The following is a 7,887-nucleotide window of genomic DNA, read 5'->3' as shown; positions in this document are numbered from 1 at the left end:
CAATTAAGACATTGTGGAAATTGTTTCGCAATTAATACCGCCTGGAACACCATAGTGTGATGGTGTGTCCGAACATCATAGTTGCACCCTATTGGATATGGTGGGTACCATGATGTCTCTTATCGAATTACCACTGTCATTCATGGGTTAGGCATTAGAGACAACCACATTCACTTTAAATAGGGCACCACATAATTCCGTTGAGATGACACCGTATGAACTATGGTTTAGAGAAACCTAAGTTGTCGTTTCTTAAAGGTTTGGGGCTGCGATGCTTATGTGAAAAAGTTTTAGGATTGATAAGCTTGAACCCAAAGCGGATAAAATGCATCTTCATAGGACACCCAAAACAGTTGGGTATACCTCCTAATTCAGATCCGAAAGCAATATGGATTGTTTCTTGAATCGGGTCCTTTCTCGAGGAAAGATTTCTCTCGAAAGAGTTGAGTGGGAGGATGGTGGAGACTTGATGAGGTTATTGAACCGTCACTTCAACAAGTGTGTAGCAGGGCACAGGAAGTTGTTCCTGTGGCACCTACACCAATTGAAGTAGAAGCTTATGATAGTGATCATGAAGTTTCGGATCAAGTCACTACCGTACCTTGTAGGGTGACATGGATACGTACTACTTCAGAGTGGTACAGTAATCCTGTCTTGAAGGTCATGTTGCTAGACAACAATGAACCTACGAGCTATGGAGAAGCGATGGTGGGCCCAAATTCCGACAAATGGTTAGAAGCCATAAAGTCCAAGATAGGATCCATGTATCAGAACAAAGCATGGACTTTGGTGGACTTGCCCGATGATCGGCAAGCCATTGAGATAAATGGATCTTTAAGAAGAAGACGGACGTGGACGGTAATGTCACCGTCCATGAAGCTCGACTTGTGGCGAAGATTTTTTCACAAGTTCAAGGAGTTGACTACGATGAGATTTTCTCATCCGTAGCGATGCTTAAAGTCCGTCAGAATCATGTTAGCATTGGCTGCATTTATGAAATCTGGCAGATGGATGTCAAGACAAGTTTCATTACCAGTTTTTTTAAGGAAAGGTTGTATGTGATACAATCAGAAAAGTTTTGTCAATCCTAAGGATGCTAAAAGGTATGCTAGCTCCAGCGATCCTTCTAAGGACTGGAGTAAGCATCTCGGAGTTGGAATGTACACTTTGATGAGATGATCAAAGATTTTGGGTTTGTACAAAGTTTATGAGAAACTTGTATTTCCAAAGAAGTGAGTGGGAGCACTATAGAATTTCTGATGAGTATATGTTCTTGACATATTGTTGATCAGAAATGATGTAGAATTTCTAGAAAGCATATAGGGTTATTTGAAAGGTGTTTTCAATAGAAAACCTGGATCAAGATACTTGAACATTGAGCATCAAGATCTATAAGATAGATCAAAATGCTTAATAATACTTTTAAATGAGCACGTACCTTGACATAATCTTGAAGGTGTTCAAGATGGATCAGTCAAAGAAGGAGTTCTTGCCTGAGTTGTAAGGTATGAAGTTAAGACTTAAAGCTCGACCACGGCAGAAGAAAGAGGAAGGACGAAGGTCGTCCCCTATGCTTTTATCATAGGCTCTCTACAGTATGCTATGCTGTGTACCGCACCTGAAGTGTGCCTTGCCATGAGTCAGTCAAGGGGTACAAGAGTGATCCAAGAATGGATCACAGGACAGCGGTCAAAGTTATCCTTAGTAACTAGTGGACTAAGGAATTTTCTCGATTATGGAGGTGGTAAAAGAGTTCGTCGTAAAGGGTTACGTCGATGCAAGCTTAACACCTATCCGGATAGCTCTGAGTAGAGATACCGGATACGTATGATGGAGCAACAATTTAGAATAGCTCCAAGTAGAACAGTTATTTGGAATAGCTCCAAATAGAGCGTGGTAGCTGCATCTAGGAGATGACATAGAGATTTGTAAAGCACACACGGATCTGAAAGGTTCAGACCCGTTGACTATAACCTCTCTCACAAGCATAACATGATCAAACCCTAAACTCTTTGGGTGTTAGTCACATGGGGATGTGACCTTGAGTGTTAATCACATATCGATGTGAACTAGATTATTGACTCTAGTGCAAGTGGGAGACTGTTGGAAATATGCCCTAGAGGCAATAATAAATTAGTTATTATTATATTTCCTTGTTCATGAAATTGTCTTTTATTCATGCTATAACTGTATTATCCGGAAATCGTAATACACGTGTGAATACATAGACCACAATATGTCCCTAGTGAGCCTCTAGTTGACTAGCTCGTTGTGATCAACAGATAGTCATGGTTTCCTGGCTATGGACATTGGATGTCGTTGATAACGGGATCACATCATTAGGAGAATGATGTGATGGACAAGACCCAATCCTAAGCATAGCATAGAGATCGTGTAGTTCGTATGCTAAAGCTTTTCTAATGTCAAGTATCTTTTCCTTAGACCATGAGATTGTGAAACTCCCGGATACCGTAGGAATGCTTTGGGTGTACCAAACGTCACAACGTAACTGGGTGGCTATAAAGGTGCATTACAGGTATCTCCGAAAGTGTCTGTTGGGTTGGCACGAATCGAGACTGGGATTTGTCACTCCGTATAAGCGGAGAGGTATCTCTGGGCCCACTCGGTAGGACATCATCATATGCGCAATGTGACCAAGGAGTTGATCACGGGATGATGTGTTACGGAACGAGTAAAGAGACTCGCCGGTAACGAGATTGAACAAGGTATAAGGATACCAACGATCGAATCTCGGGCAAGTACAATACCGCTAGACAAAGGGAATTGTATACGGGATTGATTGAGTCCTTGACATCGTGGTTCATCCGATGAGATCATCGTGGAACATGTGGGAGCCAACATGGGTATCCAGATCCCGCTGTTGGTTATTGACCAGAGAACGTCTCGGTCATGTCTACATGTCTCCCGAACCCGTAGGGTCTACACACTTAAGGTTCGATGACGCTAGGGTTATAGAGGAAGTTTGTATGTGGTTACCGAATGTTGTTCGGAGTCCCGGATGAGATCCCGGACGTCACGAGGAGTTCCGGAATGGTCCGGAGGTAAAGATTTATATATAGGAAGTCCTATTTTGGCCACCGGAAAATGTTCGGGATTTTTCGGTATTGTACCGGGAAGGTTCTAGAAGGTTCCAGAGTGGGGCCCACCTGCATGGGGGGACCCACATGAACGTGGGTAGTGGGGGAAAGGCCCCGCACCCCTGGTCAAGGCGCACCAAGATCCCCCCTTAGAAGGAATAAGATCATATCCCGAAGGGATAAGATCAAGATCCCTAAAAAGGGGGGATAACAATCGGTGGGGAAGGAAATGATGGGATTTCTTTCCTCCCACCTTGGCCAACGCCCCAATGGACTTGGAGGGCAAGAAATCAGCCCCTCCACCCCTATATATAGTGGGGAGGCGCATAGGAGCTACACACGAAGTTCTGGCGCAGCCCTCCCCCTCTCCCAAGTCCTCCTCCTCTTCCGCGGTGCTTGGCGAAGCCCTGCAGGATTGCCACGCTCCTCCACCACCACCACGCCGTTGTGCTGCTGCTGGATGGAGTCTTCCTCAACCTCTCCCTCTCTCCTTGCTGGATCAAGGCTTGGGAGACGTCGCCGGGTTGTACGTGTGTTGAACGCGGAGGTGCCGTGCGTTCGGCACTTGATCATCGGTGATTTGAATCACGACGAGTACGACTCCATCAACCCCGTTCACTTGAACGCTTCCGCTTAGCGATCTACAAGGGTATGTAGATGCACTCTCCTTCCCCTTGTTGCTAGTCTCTCCATAGATAGATCTTGGTGACACGTAGGAAAATTTTGAATTTTTGCTACGTTCCCCAACATTTTCTGACACCATTGCCGGGGAAGTTAGCACTTGAAGGTATATCTTTAGATCTTGCAATCGAGTCTTTTTGTTTCTTGTTTTATCACTAGTTTAGTTTATAAAAGAAAACTACACAAAAAAATGGAGTTAAGTTTGTCTCATACGCTTCATCTTTTTAATATCTTTCGCGAGTTTGATGGAAAGGAAAATTGTGCTCAAGTGCTAGAAGAAGAGTGCATTAGAATGCTTGGTACTAAATCTCTGAATAATGAGCATGATTGCAATGTTGCAAGTATAAACTCCTTGAATATCCATAGTACTAATGATGATTGCTCTAGTCATGATGAAAATATCTTATGAGCATGTCAACTTTTGTGGAGTGCATGTTTGCATGAACACACCAAATAGAGAAGATATTTATTGCAAGAGGCATAAGCATTTAGAAACTAAATTGTTGCATGAAAGGCTAGGTGTGAGTACTGAAAATTTAAAATTCCTTTGTCGTACTTGTGAACTTTGCAATGAACATGGTCATTTACATCTCCTATGCAAATTGTTTCATGACCGAATCGTGTCCAAAAATTGTGATGATTTGATCTCCATTGCTCATTATAATGAACTTAGTTTGCTTTTGGGTTATGAAGAGTTGAAACGTTTAACTAAGCCTATTCCAAAATTTAATCTTGAGCATTTCCTTGATATTGATCTAGAAAAGATTTATATGTTTTGTGCGGTGAATTGCATTGAAAATCCTTATATTGCCAATTACCTAAAGAAAAGAAAACAAATAGAAGATGATGAGAATACTAATGAAAGGGAAGAGATTACCCAATATCCTCCTATTATTTCTTATGATGAATCAGGTAATGAGGAGGATCTTCCTATTCAACCAATCTCATCAATAAGGAGCTCAAAGAGGAAGGTTGAACCCACACATAACGTGAAGAAGAAAAAGAAAAGAAGGAGCAACAAAGGGAAAAAGGTATCCCTCCCAAATGATGTTGCTCCTAATTGTGATGATGATAATTGCTTTACTATTGGTGCTATCCATATTTTTAATGATGAGAGTGATTATGCTTATGATATGAAAGAGCCCAAGCTTGGGGAAGCTATGTTTGATGAGGATGAAATATTTGAGAATATATTTGCTGAAATTAATGTTTGTCCCAAGCTTGGGGATGCTACGTTTAGTGGGGATGATATTTTTAGCATCCCAAGTTTTGATATGCAAAGTTGTTATGATGATAGCATGCCCCCTACTTATGATGATTATATTGATGAAAGTGGGTTTGGAAGAGTGTCAACTTTAGGAAGTAGTGATCCCACTATTTTGGAGGATGTTGAATTTTATTGTGATGAATATGAAAGTGGATTTGGAAGAGTGTCAACTTTATTTAGTGATTCCACTATCTTGGGAGAGGTTTCAATCGATTATGATGAGAACGAAGTTGCTACTTATGATGATTATTGTGATGAAACTTATGCTATAAAAAGTAGTGATGATTATATTTATAAATCTTGTCATGATTATGATTACCCTTTTTCTGAACATTACTCTTTTAATGTGGAAACAATTTTTAGTGTTCAAGTCTTTTATGATACTCTCACTATTCCAAATGAGAAGAATTTTGCTTATGTAGAGAGTAGTAAATTTTCTATGCTAGTAGATCGTGAAAAGAATGTTTTAGGTGCTGGTTATATTGTTAAATTCATTCATGATGCTACTGAAAATTATTATGAGGGAGGAACATATGCTTGTAGGAATTGCAATAATGTCAAGTTTCCTCTCTATGTGCTTTAAATCTTGAAGCTATGTTTGTTTTACCTTCCTATGCTTGTTGATTATTGTTCCCATAAGTTGTTTGCTCACAAAATCCCTATGCACAGGAAGTGGGTTAGGCTTAAATTTGCTAGTCATATGCTTCATGATGCTCCCGTTATGTTTCAATTCTTATCTTTTATGTGAGCATCATTGTCATCATCATGCCTAGCTAGAAAAGGCATTAAAAGAAAAGCGCTTGTTGGGAGACAACCCAATATTTACCCTTACTGTTTTTGTGTGTCCACATGATTATGCTACTGTAGTAATCATGTTTTATAGCTTTTGTTTCAATAAAGTGCCAAGTAGAACCTTTGGGAAGACTTGGGTGAAGTTTATGTGATCTTGCTGTGAAAAACAGAAACTTTAGCGCTCACGAGATTAGCCGCCATTTTTTACTGGAGAGTGATTTTAGGTTGATTCTTTTTAATATGATTAATAGACAAATTACTCAGGTCCAGCAATTTATTACATAATTTGTGGGGTTCCAGAAGTATACGTTTGATACAGATTACTACAGACTGTTCTGTTTTTGACAGATTCTGTTTTCTATGTGTTGTTTGCTTATTTTGATGAATCTATGAGTAGTATCGGGGGGTATGAACCATAGAGAAGTTAGAATACAGTAGATATTACACAAATATTAATTTATAGTGAGTTCATTACCGTACCTAAGTGGTGGTTTTATTTTCTTATACTAACGGAGCTTACGAGTTTTGTTTCGAGTTTTGTGTGGTTGAAGTTTTCAAGTTTTGGGTAAAGATTCGATGGACTATGGAATAAGGAGTGGCAAGAGACTAAGCTTGGGGATGCCCAAGGAACCCCAAGGTAATATTCAAGGACAACCAAGAGCCTAAGCTTGGGGATGCCCCGGAAGGCATCCCCTCTTTCGTCTTCGTTCATCGGTAACTTTACTTGGAGCTATATTTTTATTCGCCACATGATATGTGTTTTGCTTGGAGCGTCATTTTTCATTTGTTAGTTTTTTCTTGCTGTTAGTTAGAATAATGTTTTGCTTCTTTAGTTTCAATAAAAAAGTCAAGGATAGCCTTTGCCATGCTTATTTTGCTAGTATACATGTTGCTGTTTGAAAACAAAAAGTTTACCACTGTTGCAAAAATTCCCTAGAAAAGTCAGAAAATGGTATAACGTTGAATCGTTTTGCATATTAAGCTCTGATAAATTTATTACAGTGGGAATTTTAGTTCATAATTTTTGGGGTCAGGGAAATATTGATACTCTTGCATTCTTTACAGGCTATACTGTTTTGGCAGATTGCTGTTATGGTTGCATTGTTTGCATATGTTTGCTTGTTTAATGATTCTATTTGAGGATATGAGTATTAAATATGCAGAGACATTTAGTATGCAATGTAGAATAATAATTTAAGTGATTTGTTACAGTAGAAAATGATAAGGTTTTGCATTGGTTTATACTAACCTATCTCACGAGTTCTTGTTGAGTTTGTTGTGAATGAAGCTTTTGATAAAAAGAGAAACCATGATATGAGAGGAATTAAGGAGACATAAAAGCTCAAGCTTGGGGATGCACAAGGCACCCCAAGATAATATTTCAAGAAGTATCAAGCATTTAAGCTTGGGGATGCCCCGGTAGGCATCCCACCTTTCTTCTTCAACAACTATCGGTTGGTATCGGTTGAGCCTAAATTTTTGCTTCTTCACATGAGTTGTGCTATCCTTGCAATGTCATTTATTTTGTTTTGCTTGCTGTTTGAATACAATACCAAGATCTGAAATTCTTTAATGAGAGAGAGTCTTCACATAGTTACGTAATTATTTAGCTACTCATTAATCTTCACTTATATCTGTTGGAGTAGTTTGTCGTTTGCTCTAATGCTTCACTTATATCTTTTAGAGCATGGCGGTGGTTTTATTTTGTAGAAATTAATGAACTCTCATGCTTCACTTATATTATTTTGAGAGTCTTAAACAACATGGTAATTTGAATGAAAACTATCATAGGAAGTGAATTGGATGCTATGATCAATTTGATACTTGATAATTGTTTTGAGATATGGAGGTAGTGATATTAAAGTCATGCTAGTTGGGTGATTATGAATTTAAAGAATACTTGTGTTGAAGTTAGCAAGTCCCATAGCATGCACGTATGGTTAAAGTTTTGTAACAAATTTGAAACATGAAGTGTACCTGGCTTGTGCATCCTTATGAGTGGCGGTCGGAGACGAGCGATGGTCTTTTCCTACCAATCTATCCCCCTAG

The sequence above is a fragment of the Triticum aestivum genome, chromosome 5B (genome assembly GCF_018294505.1).
Source record: "Triticum aestivum cultivar Chinese Spring chromosome 5B, IWGSC CS RefSeq v2.1, whole genome shotgun sequence".
NCBI classification, from domain to species: Eukaryota; Viridiplantae; Streptophyta; class Magnoliopsida; order Poales; family Poaceae; genus Triticum; species Triticum aestivum.
Note: the sequence above shows the minus strand (reverse complement) of the source record.